General features: G+C 59.4%; 1 protein-coding gene across 3 annotated transcripts in view; it reads right to left on the bottom strand.

Moving 5' to 3' along the window:
* Nucleotides 1–15540, bottom strand: part of KCNJ12 (potassium inwardly rectifying channel subfamily J member 12) — a 43910-nt gene extending 28370 nt beyond the window's left edge. For 2 of the 3 annotated variants that reach the window (XM_045778168.2, XM_087867716.1), the window contains exon 1: nucleotides 14962–15540. The gene's annotated coding sequence lies outside the window, so the exon portion shown is untranslated. The remainder of the gene's footprint in view (nucleotides 1–14961) is intronic. The other variant, XM_045778166.2, reaches the window with a different exon arrangement.
* Nucleotides 15541–20363: the final 4823 nt, after the last annotated feature.

Here is a 20363-nt window from a genome sequence, read left to right as displayed (position 1 = left end):
CACAGGGTACCTTCGCACTGAGTCTTGCCGTTGCCCTTTCTACGGGTTTGGACAGATGGGTGATGACATGTGTCCGTCCTCATGGTATCACACAGAATAGTTTCACTGGCCTAGAAATCCTCTGGGCTCAGCCTACTCATCGCGCCTTCTCTACCCTGGAGAAGGCAACCACTGGCGTCTTCCAGAAAGCCGTAGAGTTGGAGCCCACAGCACGTAGCTTTTTCCGACTGGCTGCTTCCGCTCAGCGATCTGACCTTCACGTTCCTCCATGTCTTCTCATGGCTTGAGAGGTCATTTCTCTTTCTTGCTGAAGAATATTCCATTGTCCGGACGGACCACTTTATTTACCATTCACCCACGGAAGAACATCTTGGTTGCTTCCAAGTCTTGGGATCATGAATAACGCTGCTGTGAACACCCGCGCAGGATTTTGTGTGGAAGCAAGTCTTCAGCTCGGGTGGGTAAATACCAAGAAGTGTGGTGTGGGAACAGCGTGTTTAGTCTTTAGGAAACCGGCAAACTGTCTTCCAAAGGGACTGTGCCATTTTGCATTCCCAGCCATACTCACATTCCTGTTTCTCCCTGTCCTCACCTGCGTCGGGGGTGGCCAGGGTCCTGAATTTGGGCCAGCGGCACAGGCGTGTAGTGGCTATCTCGTTGTTTCTGCTTCCAATTCCCCGATGACCTATGCTGCGGAGTGTCATTTCAGATGTCTCCTTACCATCCGTGTGTCTTCTTTGCTGACGTGTCTGTTCAGGTCTTTGGCCCATTTTTTCATTAGGTTGTTTGTTTCCTATTGTTGAGTTCTAAGACCCCTTTGTATATTTTGGATAACAGCCCTCTATCAAATGTGTCTTTTGTAAATATTTTTTTCCCAGTCCCTGGCTTGTCTTCTAATTCTCTTGACAGCCTTTCCCAGAGCGTAAGTTTTTACTTTCAAGGAGGTCCAGCCTGTCGATCATTTCTTTCATGGATTGTGTCATGGACGGTGTATCTAACAGGGAATCACCTGACCCAAGGTCATGTAGGTTTTCTCCTATGTTATCTGCCCGGAGTTTAATAGTTTTGTATTTGGCATTTAAATCTATGATCCAATTTGAGTCCGTTTTTGTGAAGGGTGTAAGGGCTGTGTCTAGATTCATACATATATATATATACAATTTTTTTTTTTGCTTGTGGATGTCCAGTTGTTTCATCACCATTTATTAAAAAGACTATCTTTGTTCCATTGTATTGCCTTTGCTCCTTGCAAAGACAGGTTGACATCGCTGATAGGGGGTCTATTCCTGGGTTCCGTATTCTGTTCCATTGATCCATTTGTCCAGCCTTGAGTCAATGCCACACTGTCTCGAACCCTGTAGCTTTACAGCAAGCCTGGAAGTCATGTAGTGTCAGTCCCCCAACGCCGTGCTTCAGTATCACGCTGCCCCATCTGGGACTTTCGCCTCTCCATATAACTGTAATCCGTGTGTTGATATCCATAAATTAAGTTGGTGTTTTCGCTGGGATGGCACTGAATGTACAGATCAGAGGGGGGAGAATGGACATCCTGACAATATCGAGACATGGACTATAGCTCCATTTATTTTCTTCTTCTTTGTTTTCCTTCACCAGAGTGTTGTAGTTTCCCTGTTAAAGATCTTGTATATATGTTCTTAGACTTATACCTACATACTTCATTCCGGGGGGGGCTGATATAAATGGTATTGTGGTGGGGGGGGTGTTGCTTTTCTTTCTTTTTTTTTTTTTTAAGTAGGCTCCACACCCAGCCTGAAGGCCAGTGCGGGGGTTGACCTCACGGCCCTGAGATCAAGGCCTGAACTGAGATTAAGAGTCAGACACTTAACTGACTGATCCCCCAGGCGCCCCAATGGTATTGTGTTTTTAATCTCAAATTCCACTTGTTCGTTGCTGGTGTATAAGAAAGCAACTGACCTTTGTATATTAACCTGGTATCCTGCACACTGCTAAAACTGCTTGTTTGTTCCAGTTTTTCCCTATTCTTTCAGATTTTCTTCTTTTTTTTTTTTAAAGATTTTATTTATTTATTTGACAGAGAGAGAGACAGCCAGCGAGAGAGGGAACACAAGCAGGGGGAGTGGGAGAGGACGAAGCAGGCTCATGGCGGAGGAGCCTGATGTGGGGCTCGATCCCAGAACGCCGGGATCACGCCCTGAGCCGAAGGCAGACGCTTAACCGCTGTGCCACCCAGGCGCCCCTCTTTCAGATTTTCTAAATAGACAATCACGTCATCTGTGAACAAACGAGTTTTATCTTTCTTCCCAATTTGTATATATTTTATTTCCTTTTCTCACCGAATGACATTAGCAGAGACTTCCAGTGCGACGCCAGCAGGAAGTGGTGAGAGGGGCATCCTTGCTTTGCACCTCACCTTAGTGGGAAAGCTTACCGTTTTGGTTTTTTTTTTTAAGATTTTATTTATTTGACAGAAAGAGAGGCAGCGAGAGAGGAAACACAAGTAGGGGGAGTGGGAGAGGGAGAAGCAGGCTTCCCGCTGAGCAGGGAGCTGGATGTGGGGCTCGATCCCAGACCGCTGGGATCACAACCTGAGCCGAAGGCAGACACTTAACGACTGAGCCACCCAGGCGCCCCTGCTTACAGTTTCTCATTGTTAAGCATGATGCTAGCTATAGGTTTTTTTGTAGCTAGTCTTTATCAAGTCAAGAAAGTTCCCCTCTATTCCTAGTTTGCTGAGAGTTTTTACCATGAATGGGTGTTGTCAGGGCTCTGTTTTGTCCCCTGGAGTGTCCTGGTACTTGGAGAACGTGGTGGCGTACGGGGGGTCAATAATGACTGCCTTTGCAAGAAGCAGGTGCACAGTGTAGAGAACTGTCTGGCGGAGACAGGGAGACTCGCCACAGTCATGACCTTGTGTCGCTGAGCGGCGTGGGGGCCGAGGGGACAAGGCAGGGTAACGTTCCATCCACAGGAAAGAGAGGAGGGCTCGCGGAGGGACGCGGGGCCAGGACATGGGTAGCTGCATGGGGAGCAGAGAGAAGTTCTCTTCTTTGATTTTCTCAGTGAAAGAGGAAGCCACGCTATCAGCTAAGGCTCTAGGACCTAGAAGTGGAAGGCAGGGTCCCAGAACTGAGGAGAAAGGTTCTGGAGCAGAGAGGATGGGGATAGTCTGGGCCCAGCAGCCCAAGCTCAGAAGCAGGACCTGGAGTGAGAGGGGCCTGTGAGACTAATCGGTCACCCCAAGCAACAGAGGGCTGAAGCTGGACTCAGGGCTTTGTGTCCTTTCAGTCTCTCTCCCTGTATGTCTAGGAAGGTTGGGGGCGGGCCCAGGCGACAGGTGGCAAGAGACCTCTCGGCCCTCGCCCTGCCTAGGGCCCCAGGGATGGCTCTGAAGGGCTCTCTGGAGTCTCCACCGGCTGGAAACTCACTGTGGACGGCCCTGGTACTGTGGACGGCCCTGGTGCTGCAGCCGCCTCTTGTGGGGCCGGGGGCTAGAGACCCCTCCCTGGGGTGCCTGCTCCACTCTGCAGAAACATCTACCCAGGCCACATGGGTTAATTGCACTTTCAATCCACAGTTAAATGAATGAGCGAATGAATGAATGAGTGATGAACAGCTCCCTTCATCTGCACAAGTGGCAAAGCCGCTGCTATCACATCCTGGGGCATCAAACAATATTTACGGCGGGGTCTGCAGACAGCCTGGTGCGCAAAGCCTCCACACCCACAGATGCACAAGACTCAGCCCTGAGCGGCGGGGGCGGGAGGGGGCGCCGCAGGGCTATGGGGCCGGTAAGCAGACGGGAAGCCCCGTCTCTCTCTAAGAAACCAATAAAGGGGAGGAAACCCCACCCTGAGAGCTTTAGCGAACCCTTGACCTAAATCTTTCCCCCGCGTGAGCCCCTCAACACACAGTAGGTGCTCAAGCAATGATCTTTCTATTCTAGTCTCGTGGGGCTAACAGCTCCGTGTTCTGTGGCTGAGGTCACAGGGGATAGACGGCAGCAGGTCATTCAGTGTGAGCGTCAGCTCTGCCAGTCCTTCTCCCTCTTGGGGCCCCAATTTCTCCACGTGCAAAATGGACAGAACTCTGAGAACCCTCTATCATCTAAAACTCTGGAACAGTTCTAAAACTTGGTACACACAATCACAGTTTAAACGGGGTAGACTTAGTCCCATTTCTCAGAGCAAAGGACTGAGGCTCAGAGAGGTGAAGCTGCTTGCCTCAAGACACACAGCTAGCAGACAGGGACAGCCCCATGTGAAGCCAGGCCAACCTGGCTCATGCCCAACATGGCATTTTCTGGACCCTCGGCCCAGGGCATCTCTGCCCCCCAGGGGAGAACGGAGGGCCTGTGGCATCCCGAAAAGACTTCATGCCCTTGGAGAGAAACTGAGGCGCACTCATAGGACTTCTCGGTCTGGGTGCACATGCAGTTTGGCCCTCTACGTCCCTCAGTGGCTCATCTCTCCAGCCCTACTCCCCCCGCCTGGCCAGGACACTTTGCGAATTAAATGAGATAATCTTCGGGAAAGCACTGAGCACAGCGCCCAGCACCAGAAGACACGGGGTAAACAGTCATTTGCATCAGGATTTCTGGGTGCCAAGTCTCAGTGACACGTCAGGCCACTTCCTGGGAAATAAAGACACCGGTGACAGCATGAGCTCTTTTCACCACCAGCGCAGGCGTTTTGCTAAAGCCCCCAGACGATTCTATGGCCACCAGAAGCCATGAGAGGGGGCTGAGGACACCCAGGCTCTGCAGGCCACTTGGCATGAGGCCAGGCACTGCAGCGGTCCAGCAGTGCCTGGGCCATCTCCACAGGGACACTTCCTGGTGGCCTGGAGGGGGGGAGTGGCAAGAATAAAACGCAGCCCCCTCCCTCCAGCCACTTCAAGCTCTCGGGAGGTGGGGACCCTGGGGAGCCCCCCTCGGGCTCCAGGCACAGACTGGGCTGTCAGAGCCACGAGGGGCTGCCGCATGGCCTCTCTGAGCCTCAGTGAGGCTTCCTCCTGTCCGTGGGGTTAGCCCTGAAGAGCCTCGGGGATGAGAAAAGCTCCTCACACGGCAGGGGCACCCCCCTGACTCCCAGGCACCTCAGCTGGGGGAGGAGGAAGGGCTGGAATAGAACCTCTTTGCAGGAGCGCCCAGAAAAACTACAGGGAGGTGTTTTGACGTGCAAAGCCACTCCACCTGGCTCTCGAACAAGCAAGAGACAAATAAAACAGCTGAGGCGGAAGCACCAGTCTTCACAAGCAGGACCGGCAGGGTCTGGGTGACAGGCGACACTGGTGGCCATGGCACGGGGGGGCAGGCACCCTTAACTCTACTGAGACCTGGGGGCACTGGGATGACTCGGTGGAGGGCACAGCAGTGACAGCTCTCAAAGTCACAGAGGCACAGGCCCTGGGACCCCACAGGACCATTTCTGGAACTTTTGGACAACCCAGGCGTGAGGACCTAAATATCTGGGTTTCGCTCTGGCAGTAACAGCCTGGGGCGGAGAAAGATGCACGTCAGAATGAGGCAGGCTAACAACATGGAAATTCGGCCTCACGTGGGGAAATGCCAGCTAGATTTCATAACCATTTCACTGACTGATGCAGTAACAAACGGCCTCATCTATCGCACCTACCCCATCCCGGGGCTGCATGTTTCCTCTGATTGCTCCCAACAGCCTGATGGCAGGAAGGACCATTAATATCCCCATTTTGCAGGTGAGCAAACTGAGACACAGAACAGTCGAATAAAATCACAGCTGGTAAGTAGCAGAGACCAAGCCTATAACCCCAATGCTCTAGGACTCCAAAACGCACCGCTTAACTAGAGTATTTTTCTTAAAAAAGAAAAAGTCAAGATACAGGACAGCGTATCCTGGTTGACCGTGTGTAGTGGGTTGAATGACAGCCCCCCCGAAAGATAAGTCCACCCAGAACCTGTGAATGTGACCTTCTTTAGAGAATTTTTGCAAATATAATTAAATTAAGGATCTGGAAATAAGATCATTCTAGATTAGGACGGGCCCTAAATCCAATGACAAGTGTCTTTAGAAGAGAAGACATGATAAGACCAGACCCAGGCAGCGATCGGAGGGATGTGTCTAAAAGGCACAGAACACCGAGGCTTGCTAGAGGCTACAGAAGCTGCGAGAGGCCTAGAAGAATTCTCCCTCGGAGCCCCTGGTAGGAAGCAACTCGCCGATATCTCGATGTCAGACCGTCGCCTCCAGAATTGGCGTATAATACATCGGTGTTATTTTGACCCGTTACGGGCATCACGGGGAAACCAATACAGGGTGCACTTTGCTCCCCACTGTCCCTGTGTCTGTTTTCTTTTCCAGACCTGGCCGACTGTCCCCCTTGGACCGCCGCCACTGCGTTCCTTCCACAACCCAGACACAATTTCAAGTGTATGGATTCATTCACCCCATTTCCCCTGCTGTTCCCATGTCACAGATGAGGAAACTGAGACCACTGGCTCGGGTCACAGCTCCAGAGGACCCCAGGAGCCCGTCCAGCCACAGCTGGCCCTGCGACCACCAGAAAAGGTGCTGAGTCAGGACGGGGCCCGAAGCCTGGTCACCTGGCCCTGGAGCTTCAGGGCCAGAGCACCTGCTGCAGGAGAAGGGCCAGGCCCCACAGGTGCCCATGAAGCTGTGGCTGCCAGGGTCAGCAGGGGCAAGGAAGAGGGCGGCCAGGGTCTCCTCCCTACGCCGCCCCCAGGGAGGGGCAGGACCGCTCTGCAGCTCCCCCACGGACTGCTGGGGGCACCCCCTCCAGTGGTCTTGAAGGCTCCCAGGGCCCAGGAGGGGGGCCTGGCCGCCCCAGCCAGGCAGGTGCTGCCGACAGCTTGCAGCTCAGCAGGCCAAGAAAATGGGCATGGCTGAGCGTCCGGCCCGAATGGCAGAAGGCAGGGGAGCAGAGAGAGGGAGGAAGCTGCCTGCCCTGCCTTGACCGCAGAGCCAAAGCCAAGAGGGGGTGAGAAAGTGGATGTCCAGATGTGGGCATACTATTCATGCCCACTCTGTAAATGGGGAAACTGAGGCTTGGGGCAGAAGAGCAGCAGGGGTGATTCGCCTCTCTCGGACTTAGGCTCACAGATCCTCCCCGCCAGCGGCCCCCGGTGGAACAAGGCGGGCGCTGTCCTTCAGATGCGGCTCAAGCCGGGTTATGGGAACGGCAGGGCTGGCCAAGCAGGTGGTGGACACCTGAGACGGAGCAGCTCAGACAGGAACCAGGGGTGACCGATTCCCCAGACAGCGGCCCTTCCCCCCCCCCCCCCCGCCCCGTGAGGACCATGAAGACTCAGGTGATGGCTGCAAGCACTTCCCTGCGGTGTTCAGGCTGTGCTGAGCGACAGCTGGGTGGGCGCCGCGCTCCCTGAGACCCGAGCGGTGGGGTCTACGCCGGGTCCGGGAGCTCCACTGCAGCACGGTGACTTCCCCGTGGGGGGCTGGGCTGGGGGCTGGGCCACCGGGGAGACGGAAGGGTGCAGATTCCCAGGCTTCCCCCCAGACCCTCCGAGCCAGGCTTTCTGGGGATGGAGCCAGGAGATCTGGATTCTCCCAGTGCTCCCAGAGAGTTCTGAGGAAGGAGCTACCCCATCGAGGATTCGGCACCTCTCCCAGGGCGAAAATGCACCAGTTCTGCAATTCTGGGCTCCCGGTCTCGGAGAAGCTACAACTTCACAACTCAAAGAATCCGTGACCCATGCACTCGGGTGGCTCTGTGCGTTCAAAGACTCCACGGCTAAGACTGTGATCTGGGGACTCTGTGACTCAGCCCTCAACCCAATGGCCATCAAAGGCGAGAGGACGAAATCCCTGGGTCTGGAGAGCTGGGGCAGCAGCTAGGGAATGATCCCACGGGAAAAAAACAGAAAGCAAGAAAGGAAGAAAGGAGAAAGGGAACTATAGATGTCGGCATGTTTATATAACTACCTTCGCGTGTTTGCGTAAGCACTCAGACAATCCAGAAAGTTCTCCAATAATGGTCACCTCGAGAACATAAAGCTTCGGGCTGGGGTGAGGTGGAGACAGGGTTTGAGAAGGAGAAACTCACTTTCCACGCTTACGCGGCTCGCAAACTTCACCACGAGCGTCTAACACTCAGGTAATTAAACGATTAGTGGACAAATATGACAAAGTCTACGCTGCGTTATTTGCTCGCTTGTTCCTTTCACGCTCTTCCGCCCACCCAGACATCGCCGCCGTCCCGGGCACGGGGCCCAGCATGCCGCACTCGCTCTAGAGCGTGGTGCGGCCGGCCTGAGTGGCTCGGAGACTGCCTGGCCGAGCCCACGCCCGACCCGCGAGACCCCTCGCAGAAGGGAAGGGCCGGCGAGGACAGGGGCGCCAGGGGCTGGTCCTCAGGGTGGACTGTACGGGGCATTCCCGGACCTTCCACACCCTGGCTCCACGAGGCCCCGTTTTTGAGCTCCCCACCTGCCCCCAGAGCCCCGCACCTCCAGAACCCCGACAGCACCTCCACTTCTGCCCTCCATGTGACCCGGAGAGGCCCCTCGCTCTCTGCGCCTTGCCAGGCTCGTCCCGTGAAGGGATGGGGCCAGCTCCCCTCGGGCCTCGCCAGTCCTCATCAGGTCCCCACAGGCCTGCGTGGAAGCCCAGCCTGGCCTTGGCCCGACACCAAGAGCCCAGAGGCACAGGGTCGGGGGCAGGAGGGAGGCGGCCGCTACCACCCCGAACGCCAGCTGCTGGCACTGATTTATTTTTGCTTTAAGTGCTGGAGAATTGCAGGGCTGGAGCCGCCAGCTCGGGGGGCTCGGGCTGCAGCTGGAAGGAGAGGGAGCTGGGCAGGAGGTGGGGGCTGCAGAGCCCCTCCCTGACCTCTCTTGCCCTCAGCCTCTCCATCAGACACACGCACGCACACGCACTCACACACAGCTCAGCACCTCCCCATCTCCACACGCTCCCTCCTCCCGGCCCAGCTCTCCTAAGTCAGCCTCCAAACAGCTGCAAGGAGGCTTCGGGGGACAGAGAAGCTCGACCACTACCCCCCACCTTGCTTCTAAGGAGCCGTTGCACCTCCGGCTGGGGCTGTCCCCCTCTGAGCCTCAGCTGGCCCACCCCCACGGCGGGGATGTCCTACTGCACCCTTTCCCTAGGACACCCACTCGCACGGCGGGGGCAGGTCAGAGGCTGGGGACAGTCACAGGCAATCTCGAGACAGCTCTGCGGCTCATTGGACCTGATCCGTTTTCTGTCCCAGAGGGTGGGCTGGCGGAGACGGGGCCCCGGCCTGGGCACATCTGGCCCTGGTGGAGCCAAGCAGCCTGGCCGAGGCCCGGCCCCTCGGAACCGGTCTGCTCGTCCCCAGAAGGGGTGTAAGCCCGAGCTTGGGAGAGGTGATGGGACGATCCGAGGGAACGGAAGGGGCTGTGCTGTGCCAACTACAATGCCTGTAGCTTCTTTTTACACCCGGGAAGCTGCTAAAGTTGAAAGCGGCAAATCTTAAAACATAAAAAAAAAAAAAAAAAATTAAACCTGGGTGTTGTGCTGAAAAACAGAGACGGGGCAAAGGAGGTGAAACTCACTGACGCAAAACACGAACGGCCAACGGGCGTGTGCAAATGCCTCAGTGGGCAAGGAGTGGAGACACCGTGCCCCCGGCCGCGCCCAGCCCCTGCAGCCGGGCGCCACACATCTTACGGAAGGAAGGCACGAAGATGCAGCAACGAGAAGAGAAGCGCGGGACCGAGTGGCCCTTACTCTCTGCACCCCAGTTTGCCTACATCTGCAGTGGGAATGGCTTCTGGCCCTCACACGGGGTTGGGGTGGGAGACATCCTAGGCTGGAAACAAGCCCAGGCCCTGGGACATGGCAAGGGTCAGACAAAAAGAGCTCAATGCGGAGTCGGGGCCCAAAATACAAGACAACTCCCTCCCCCTCACGAAGACAGATGGCAGGCCAAGGGCTCAGAGAAAAGGTCTGAAAGCTGGCTCTGCCCCCCCGCAAGCCCCACGATTCCGGGCCAGTGATGTCACCTCTCCGAGGCTCGGTTTCCTTATCTGCAGAATGGGACAATAATTCCGGCGACCACTGCTACGGAGCACCCACGGTATATCAAGCACCATGCTTGGCTGAACCAACGCATTCATTCCCCACGTGTTTGCTGAGCACCTACCACTCCGAGTGCTGCGGGAGGCACTGGGGACACGGCCGCGAACAAACTGAACCCAAAACTCTGCACTTCAGCTTCCATCCCAGTGGGGGAGACAGACAGTACGCAAGAGAAGCAACTAAAACATAATGTGGCAGGTGGCATTACGTTCTGCAGAGCAAAAAAGCAGGAGACGGAATGTGGGTAGAGGGAGGCCACGGTGTTATCCAGGAGAGGCCTCATGGAGGAGGTGGCATTTGGACAGGACCTGAAGGCAGTGAGGGAGGAAGCTGTATGGAGATCTGGGGAAGAGTGTTGTAAGCAGAGGGAGCGGCAAGTGCAAAGGCCCTGGGGCAGGAGCAGGCCTCACATGTTGGAGGCGCAGCAAGGAGAAAGGCAGGTGGCTTGAGGAGAGGAAGGCCATGGTGGGAAGACAGGGCAGTACTGAAGACCAGACTGTGCGGGGTCCTGTGGACCACAGAGACGAGTGCGGCTTTTATTCTGAGCTGGGGCCTGGAGGGAAAGGACCACGGGAGGATCCCAAGCCCAAGGCGCAGCCAAAAGCACCCAGACTGTGTCAAGCACACAGTAGGTGTTCAAGAAGCCATGGCCACTCTGAAGCCTTAAGTCTGTGTTCTCTAGCTCCTCTCCAAGCCTGAGTCCTCCAAAGAGATCCAGACCACAGGTGAGGGAAGGACGGGGGAGGCTGCAGCTAGCTGCCCAAGGGGGTGGGAGAGCTCAGTCTAACCTGGTTGAAGGGGACGGGTCCCTGGCAGGAGCCAGGAGGCTGCTCGCACTGGCTCTGGGAGAGCATTAATGCTGGGCCAGGGCAGACCTGCCCCTGGGATCACTGCGGAGGCTCCCCCTTCTACCTGGCTGTGCAAACGGCACTCCGTGTGGTGTTACAGGGCTGAAGGCCAATGTGGGCGCTGGCCCAGGGGTCCCCAAGGTCCCCTCGGCCTCACACTGCTTCCGAAGCTGCCACTTCCGCAGACAGCAGGGAGACCTGAACTGTGGCACATGGGTGGGGGTGGGGGGAGAGGAAGGGGGAGGGGTACACGGCAGGAGCAGAAGGCCTGCGTCTGAGGCCCTCTCCTGCTGCAGCCCTCCCGGGGCCTCAGTTTCCCCACATGTCCAAGGAAAGGCTGCCCTGGAATGACAGAATCCCAAGGCTCTGGCACCACAAATGCTCACATTCCCCTTCTTCATGGAGTCCCCTTTCCACACCCCTATTTCCGCTCAGATCGCCCCTCCACCCAGAAGCTCCCATTCCTACTCTCCCCTCCCAAGTGTTGTCAGGAGCCTCCCCAGCTGAGGGTTTGATCCCACTTCACAGATGATAAACTGAACACTAAGAGAAGTGACTCAGCCACAGTCACACCGCAGGCCTCACTCACCTTGGCTGTCTGCCCCAAAGCCTCCTCCCAAACAGTGCGATTCTCGAGGGAAGGGGCCGGGTCTCCATCTATTCAACACCAGTTTATTAAGCACCTTCTGTATGCCAGCGGCCGCACTGGGGCCTCCGCTGAGGCTGCCAGTGTCTCCCCGTCCAGAGCTCGCGGCCTGCCAGAGCTCACGGCACCACCGAGTTCCCACTGCGGCCTCTGCGGCCAGAGAAAGCAGCCCACACACAGACCCGCCGAGCACTTCCTAAGCACCTACTGCAGGCCCGGGCCTTCACCGGGTGCCAGGGAGACAGCGGGAGACATCCCAGGCCACGGGGACGGCAGGCGGGCAACGCGCGGCCAGCCGGGCACACGGACACAGCCGGGCAGGGTTTCTGGAGTGAAGGAAGGTGCAGCTCTGTCCCTGGGAGAGCACCAGGGCTCAGGATGTGAGGGACATGGGTTCCAGTCCCTCCCGGTGCGTCCCTGGGCCTCACATCTCCCGTCTGTACAATGGAGCTAATGCCTCCCTCTGACTGGCAGACCATTAGGAAATTAAATCAGGTGGCAGAGTGCTGGGCCCTCAGCCAGTGCCCAGCGAGGGCTCCGGTCCCGCCTGCGGCCCCAGCTCCTCTGGAAAATCCGCCGGCCTCAGCCCAGCACCACCCCCCACCCCACCCCACCCCCAGGGCTCCTCTGAAGCTTCCAACCTCCGTGCCCTGCCTGCGGCCCAGTTTCCAGCCGGCTTGCTTTCTTTCATCTTCGGCCTGTGCTGTCTTCCTATCACGCAGCCCGCAGCCCCGGCGCAGCCGGCCTGTGGGACTGAGCCCACACCCACCACACCTTCGTGCGCCGGCCCAGCCTCCATCCCTCCTGCTGCCCCCGAGCCACCTCCCTCTCGGCCTCCTCTCGGTGCCAGCCTGTGGCAGGGCTCCAGTTGCAGGCCCCAGGGGAGGGGCAGGTGTGCCCATGTGTCACTCATGGCGAAGCCCTGGCGGGGGCCCAGCAACACACACCAGGTGCACCTGTCAGAAGGCAGGTCCGGCCCCGAGCCAGGCCTGGGAGCAGCAAGACTAAGAGTGGGCATCAGGTGGGCTCCGAGGGGGCACCGGCAGCCTGCAGCCCGGGGCTGGGCGAGGGCCACAGAGGTTGCCAGGAGTGACGACACAGTTGCTTCTGCCCCAGACATGCGCCAAGGCCTCCGGGTGCCATGCCTGGTGCTGCCAACCGTGGCCCGGGGCACCGGAGGGCTGGCCGGGCCGGAGGAGAGCGCCCGCAGGCGGAGTCAGGCCCAGCACTGCATAACCGCAGGGCACTGCTGTCGCCGGTACTGTTACTCCTCTCCTCACTGCTGTCCCCACTATTTCCCTGCCGCAGGGTCACCAGTGTTCCCCTGTTCGGCTTCGGGAAGACACTGTGGCCCTGGGTCAAGAGGCCTGACAGGGGCAGCCCCCTGGCTTGCGAAGAGCAAGATGGAGGGGTCTGCTCAAACCCCGGACTCGCTGTGTGGCTTTGGGCAAGACCCTGGCCCTCTCTGGGAGTATCTTCCTCCCAGCACAGCACAGCGCACTGAACATCCCTCCACCAGGCACCGACCCGCATCCCATCTCCCTCCTGAGCCACCTGGAAGCCCTCAGGCAGTCTGATGTGGCAGCTGGGTGCAGTGGGGAGGGGGGTCCAGGGACAGGCCAATAAAGTCAGCACTGTGCCAACCCCTAGCATTTACAGAGTACCCCCTATTCAGCGGCGCCCCGCGGAGAAGGGAGATCTTGGCTGCTGCCTGGCACACAGGAGCACCCGTGCTGGTCCCCGGGAGTGCTGAAGCAAGGTCTCCCCTTGGCCCCCTACTCTCCCTGAGGAGTCTTGACCCCACCTGAAGGGAGCCCTTCCAAGGTCCCCTTCTTTGAGCTGGCCGACCTCCAGTCCCCTGGCTGGAGGGAAGGGACCACCAGAAACCCGACGGCAGACTTCTCTGAGGATTCTCTCTGGGGTCCCGGAGTGAGGACAGAGGTGATTTTCTCAGAACAGAGGAGAGTGTATTCCACCAAAATAAATGACCACAAGCCTCCCGTGGGCCCAGGGCTGGGATCTTCTCCCTGGCCTTCTCGGGCCCTCTGGCAGCGGCCCACAGAGGAGGCTCCAGCGAGGGGCCACCAAAAAGCAACCCAGCACAAAGTGAGCCTGGGGTCGCAGCTAGGTAGCTGGAGGGGCCTTGCTTTGGCACCTCAGGGAGGAGTGAGGGGTAGGCCGGAGGCTAACGCCTTCTGGGTTCTACCCTCGAGGAGGCGGCTGCTGATTTCAGCGGCGGCATGTGGGCGCCTCCACGCTCCTGGGAGACGGAGCCTGTGAACCTGGGTTCCGGAAGGTGGATATGGGGGCCAGGGGGTCCCCGGCTTTTTATCCCAGGGCTCCCACCTGGGCAGAGGGAGCAAAGGATAAAGTAGAAACAGTCACAGGCCGTGCAGTGCTCCTAGACGGGTACACCCCCTCGGAAATGGGTAACAGGGTGGCCCCAAGTCCCAGCAACTCCTGGCTGTGAGGAGGCAGGAGAACCTCCCAGAACAGAAGACCATCTCCAAAGAAACACTTTGCTGTGACCTCCCATTTCAAACACAGGTTTTAAAATATTCACATGACCAGTGCACACTCGGTCAGAACAGACAGCACAGACATGCGCTGGGGCCTCAACTCCCATCTGAACCCTCACCCCCCCCCCAGCAGATCCCCACCCCAGGTGCCACTCCACCGAACCCCCTGGCTCCCTACCCGACTTCCCCACAGGGCATCCAGAGCAGAGGTGAGCACGTAGGGGGGAGTCCTGCCCTGAAACCCTGGGGGCTTCTCAGTGGAGGGGTCAGCCCCTCCGCGATCAAGGCCGACTTCTAAAGGCAAAAAGGTGCGGCTGGAGTTGCCGGCTCGCTGGCTAGCAGAAAACACCATTTCCAGAATATTTTTACTCCATTAGAGCACAGGAGGTGGGAAAGAGAAAAGGCTCCAAGGACCCGGAGATCTGGGGCCTGGGGGCATTTTCGGGGCGCTCGTAGGCTGCGCCCCCCTCTGCACCCCCACTCTCATCCCGGGGTCTCAGGGAAGGTCACGCGTAGGACTGATGCCCCGCGCCAAAGTGCCTCCCCACGCTCCCTCCCGAGCCCCCATGTGCTAGTCAGCCAGAGGGGGGCCGAGGGCGCCTCAAAGTTTCCCGGAGCGCCCCCAGGACGAAGGTTAGCGAGGAGCAAAGTTCCCCGGTGGCAGGAGCCGGAGACATGGCTGGGGAAGAAAAGCTCGCAGTCAGCATTTCCTCCGATGGCTCACCAAGGGAGGAAAAAAAAAAAACAGAAAGCCAGAGGAAGAAAAAAACCTCCCGCCCCACCTTCCCTGTTGCAGCACCACCTCGTGCTCGCTTCGGGCCGGGGAGAGGCCTCCGGGGAGCTGGAGTCGGGCCCCCGGGGGGCCGGGCGCCCGGCGGCCGCGCACTTACCTCGGTCAGCGCCCCGGGCGCGGCGCGCTCCGCGTCCTCCGAGCTCCGGGCGGCCGTTCCTGGCCCCGGCAGCCGCCGCGCTGGCTGCATCGCCGCCGCCGCCTCAGGGCAGCCCCCGGGGGCGCTCCATGCCGAGGGGCGCGTGGGTCTGGGACGCCGATCTCCCCAGTTCAGCCGCGGGTCGGGGGCGCGCGCCTGGACGGCGCCCCCGGCCGCGGGGCGCTAGCTCTGGCCGGCGCGGCTGGCGTCCGTCCCTCCGTCCGGCTGGGAGAGCGGCCGGCCCACCCCCTCCCCCGCCGGCTGTTATCTGATCCCGGGCAGGGCCGGGCGCGCTCCCCTATACGCCCCGGCGCCCCGCGCCTCCCCGCCCGCTCCGGCCGCGCCAGCCCCTCGCCCCCGGCTACCGTTCCCAGGGAGGCGGTGGCAGCGGCAAGGCCCGGGGAAGGCGGGTAGAGAGGAATGGAGGGCGAGGAGGCGGCTGGAGGCAGAGGCTCGGCGCGCACCCAGCTCCGCGCCCCGCTGCCACCAGAACCCGGCTCGGCAACTCCTGTAACTCTCCGCCCGAGAGCACGCCCGCCCCGCGCCGCGCCGCCGCTGCCCCCGCCCACCCGGGCCCTAGCCTGGCCCAGAGCGCCCCCAGCCCCGGGCCGCCCCCCACACACACACCGCCAGCCACTTGCGCAATGGGGCGCGCGCGCGCACACACAGACACACACACACAGAGGCATGTCCTCCAGGGACACGCGCACACACAGGTGCACGGCCAGCGCTCACACAGGCAAGGGAATCTTGCACACCCGCGTGCACACGGCCGGGTCCACAAGCTCAGGCGCCGGCGCACGAGCATGCAAAATGCATGTCCTGACACGCGTGGTGTTTGCAGGTGCACAGGTGCGTGCACACTCACACGTGTGCATGCAGGGCGGGATCTGCACGGGTGCATATGTGCACACAGACCCTGGCTTGTACATCATTCCCATGGAACCCTTTCTCTTTGCACACCAGGCATGCACACTCGTATACATACATCATTTCCCCCTCTTTAATAGCATCTCTCTCCTCCCCATCTTGTGCTCTGTTTGGCTTCTCCCATCTCCTGCTTTCTCCTCCGTGCTCCTCCCCCCTACTCTCTCTCTCCGTCTCTCTCCCTCTCTCTCTCTTTCTCTCTCTCTCTCTGCTGACTTGACCCCCATGTGACCCTCTTCTCTTGCCACCCCTGCAAGGCTCAGGCTTTCTTCCTAGCCTGTCCCCACTCGCCCTACCCTCCCAGCCTCCTGGGGCCTATTGTCTGGGCCTCAGATCTCTCAGCCTCCCGCCAGGCCCAGGCCTTTCATCCTGGCAGACGGACCTGCCCGGCTGGGCCTTGGCCCAGGAAGACCCCATTTTATCACCAGTCTGACCCCTTGCTCAGCCTTGGGGCCACAGAATTGGGCCAAGGAGGCAGGTCTGTGCCCAGAGCACAAGCCTCAAAGGGCTCCCTGGCCCCCTTGGCTTCCAGCTTCCCCTTTAATGTGAAATATAATTATGTGTCTGCACAGCAGGGAGACTGGCTGCAGGATTCTAACCAAGGAGGACGGCTCTCTGGCCACCGCCCAGATTGCTGGCGGCTCAGGCAGCGCGGTCTGCAGGCCCCACTGGCCCCCGGCTCACGGCCCCAGGCTCCGGGCCCCTGGTGGCGGGCAGGGGCTGCCTGGCCTAAGCCACCCAGAGAACTCACGGACTTCAGGCCGTCCAGGGTTTGAATTCCACCAACTCTACTGACCGCTGTGGAGGCGGGTCATTTCACCTCTCTGGGCCTTGCTGTCCCGGTCATGTCATCAAACGCGGATAATAGCCATTCCTACCTCATGGGGCTGCAGCGAGGATTACATGGCTATAAAGTCGACCCCGAGCCCTCGGTGCAGCTTCCGGCCGGGTAAAACGGCTAACATCGCCGCGCAGTCGAGATGCCTGAGGCTCTGTGCTGAGGACCCAGCTCGCATGGCTTCGTTGTCACTACAATGCTGGGGTGCATACGCTCGCTGGCCATATTTTTCAGATGAAGGAGCTGAGGCACAGAGGGGTCACTTGTCTGTCAGAGCTGTTGAAGGGAGAGCCAGGCCTCAGAGCCAGACCTGTCCCCAGAACAAGAGCCGTTGCCCCCTTGCCTTGACGGCTGCTGAGGGCTGCCCTGGCCCCACTCCGCCCTCACTTGGACGCAGTGTCCTGGTTTTCACCTCCTCGTCAGAGACCAGCCCTCCAGAGGACCAAAAGCGCTCGGGAAACTTCTCTTCTTTCTCCCTTGAAGTGACCCAGGAGGGAAGAGATTCAGCTCCCCACTGTCCCTGCCCAGTTTCCCGGAGGAGAGAGGCCATAGTGCCACCCTAGGAGGAATGGGCCCCAAGGCACTCCTCCCGAGAGGCCCCACCGTGGGTCCCCAGAGGAGCCGGGGTGCCCCTCAGCTGGGAGACAGTTTCAGCACAAGGTCTCGGCGGAATGGACAGGAATGCCTTCAGGCACCACTGTGTCTAGGGTTCTGGCAGTTCCTGGGACAAGGTTACCATCCCCGCATCCTCACCCCTGGAGTGCTCCCTACAGCGTCCCCACCTAGATGCTCACCAAGCGGGGTCTTGTCTCTGGACCCCGAGCCTCCCGCAGAGCCATTATCAGGCCCATTTCACAGAGACAGCAAATGTTTTTTGCCCAGGGTCATCCAGGAAAGAATGTCCGGCAAAGGTGAAAGCCTGACTCCCCAGGCCACGGCTCTTAGGGTCCATAACCCACCCTCTCCACCAACCTGCTGGGCTGGAATTCAGGTCTTTTTTTTTTTTTTTTTAAGATTTTATTTATTTATTTGACAGAGAGAGAGACAGCCAGCGAGAGAGGGAACACAAGCAGGGGGAGCGGGAGAGGAAGAAGCAGGCTCACAGTGGAGAAGCCTGATGTGGGGCTCGATCCCATAACGCTGGGATCACGCCCTGAGCCAAAGGCAGACGCTTAACCGCTGTGCCACCCAGGCGCCCCTGGAATTCAGGTCTTAATCATATCCTAGAAGCAGCTGTTATGCCCCCTGACACCCAGGCCTTTGCTGGGCAACGTGGGGCACCAGCCTCCCTACGGTGCGGGACGGAGGCACAGAGGAACAGGCGTATGGGGGTGAATCCCGAACCAGCTCCTACCTCCTTCCCTGTCTGTGAGCAGAGCGGGGCTGGCCCTAACAGGGCACCGCCCGTAGCCCGGGCAGTGGGCTGGGCAGTGCGGGGCGGGTGGGGGGGGCTCATGACATGCCTCCCTCTAGGGTTGAAGGGAGCCAAACAGCACTGCGCAGAGGGACTGTGGGCACGTCCCTTGCTGAGGTCTCCGTAAAACAACCCCCTTCCACGTGGCCGTGAGAGAAGCCAGTGAGATGAATGGGAGCTGGGTGTGCTGCACACGGAAGGAGTTGCAGCAACATGGCCAATACCCTCGGAGTGCGCCCCGCTCTGCCTCATTGGAAATTCTCTCTTTCTGGCAGGTGGGGCAGTCCCTCCCAGCCCTGGGCATGCCACACGGTAGCCGTCCAACAAATATTTGCTCATCTGGGCATCCTGGGAGCCCCAGGCCAGGAGGCCGAGGTGCCCCTTGGCCCATTTGGAATCACTCCTTTCTTTGAGGAAGGGGAAGCCCGCAGAGGTGAGGTTGACTCCAAGGCCATAAAGCCATGGGAGTGGGTGGCGGGAGCAGCCCCGCCGGCTGGGGTTGGCTGGTCTGAGTGTGCGGCTCAGAGCGGCCAGCTCTCGTAATAGTCACGTCTTAATCTAACGACAATGACGCATTTGCGTCAGGCACACATTGATCATTGATTGAGATGTGAAAACCAGACTGTCCCTCACCGCTGCAGCTGCACCATTGCTCCCCAGAATCCTCCCAGCATCTCTGCCTCCTGAGGGCTGCCTCCTCCCGGGAGCCTGCCCGGCTTTCTCCCGCCACACCCAGACCTTGGCCCAGCCCCTACTCCCGAGTCAGGAGACCCTTGAAACAAAATGGACTCGCTGCCTGGCCAGTTTCACCCCTCCCAAAGCGGGTGTGAGGCCCAAAGTCCCAGAGGCCCAGGACCTGCCATCCCGCCTCACCCACGCCCCTCAGCCTCCCTGTCCCAGATACGCTGGCCAGCCATCCAAGCTCTTGGGTGCCGCCAGCTTGATTCTGTCGCTGGGCTCCCTCCCCAGACTACTCTTCTCTCAGGGGAAGCTGAGGCAGCACCTCCTGGAGAGCCCGCCAGAGCCCTCGCCTCTGCTTTACTACCGTCCCCCACTTTACCTCCCTCCTGCCTGGCCGCGCTCTGAGACACCTTGTGTACTACGGGCCTCCTCCCAGGTGTGTCAGTTCCTGGGGACAGGGACAATGTCTGCTAGGCGTGTTCGCAGCCCAGGGCCCGGCACACAGTGGGTGTGAAGTAAATGTCTGCAGAATGAGAGCGAACGGACAGAGGATGGAGAGACCCAGACGATCGCAGGGTGGCTCTCAGCAGAAGCCTTGCCTCCTCCTCCAGGCAGGGGGCCAGGGACCCAGGCTCATCCTGCCTCTCCCGGCAAGCCCCGAGAAGGGAGAGAGACCCGTGCCTAGCTGGTCCGGGATTTTCTTGTCTTGTGGGATGCGCAAGGCCCTGGCTGGAGGTCAGGAGGCACAGGATCGCCCTCTGCCGAAGCCGTGGGAGAAGGAAAGGCCCCCGAGCCGTCAGGCACGGAGCAGCAGGGCAGAGCCAGGACCTGGGAGTCCTGCCTTCAGCCCAGGGGCTGCCCTCAGTGCCATTTCCCCTAAGACATCACCGTGACCCTAACAATGATGGGGACAATGGCTGCCACTGGCTAAACCTTAGCCTGGGCCATGCTTGGGGTTAAATGCCCACATGCATGGACTATGAAGGACCACGTCTTTATTACCCCATTGGTGGGCAGACAGATGCCCCCCCCCCAGTCCGTAGATGCAGAAATGATGCCCAGACGGGTCCCAGCGAGGGATTGCCTGGGGTGGCTGTGAGCTGCTCTGCCGGAGGTGTGCAGGCCAAGGCTGGTGGCCCTTTGGGGGGGGGGGGCGGCCACGGGTGACGGTGCCTGCCGGAGAGGTCGAGGAAGTGACTCCCCCGCGCCCTCGCAGTCCCCAGGCACCCGCAGGCCCCGGGCTGACCCTGCAGCATTGATTTGAGGAAAGCAGAACTTCAGGAACGGACGGCGGCCCTGGAAACAGGACACTGAGTCCCTCCCCGCCGTCAGGAAGCAGGCATTGATCCGCTCGGCCTGCTGGCTTCTTCCCTCCTGCACAGCCTCGACACTCGCCCTGGCCACCCCGGCCCCTCCTCTCTGCCTCCCACGGAGCTGCAGCTGTCGGGAGGATGCCCTAATGAAGGCCCGGGAGACAGCGCCCGCGACTCCGGGCCGCGCTCC

The sequence above is a fragment of the Ursus americanus genome, chromosome 14, assembly GCF_024610735.1.
Source record: "Ursus americanus isolate L20-20 chromosome 14, mUrsAme1.1.p, whole genome shotgun sequence".
Classification (NCBI taxonomy): Eukaryota; Metazoa; Chordata; class Mammalia; order Carnivora; family Ursidae; genus Ursus; species Ursus americanus.
Note: the sequence above shows the minus strand (reverse complement) of the source record. Positions and strands in the feature narration are given on the sequence as shown.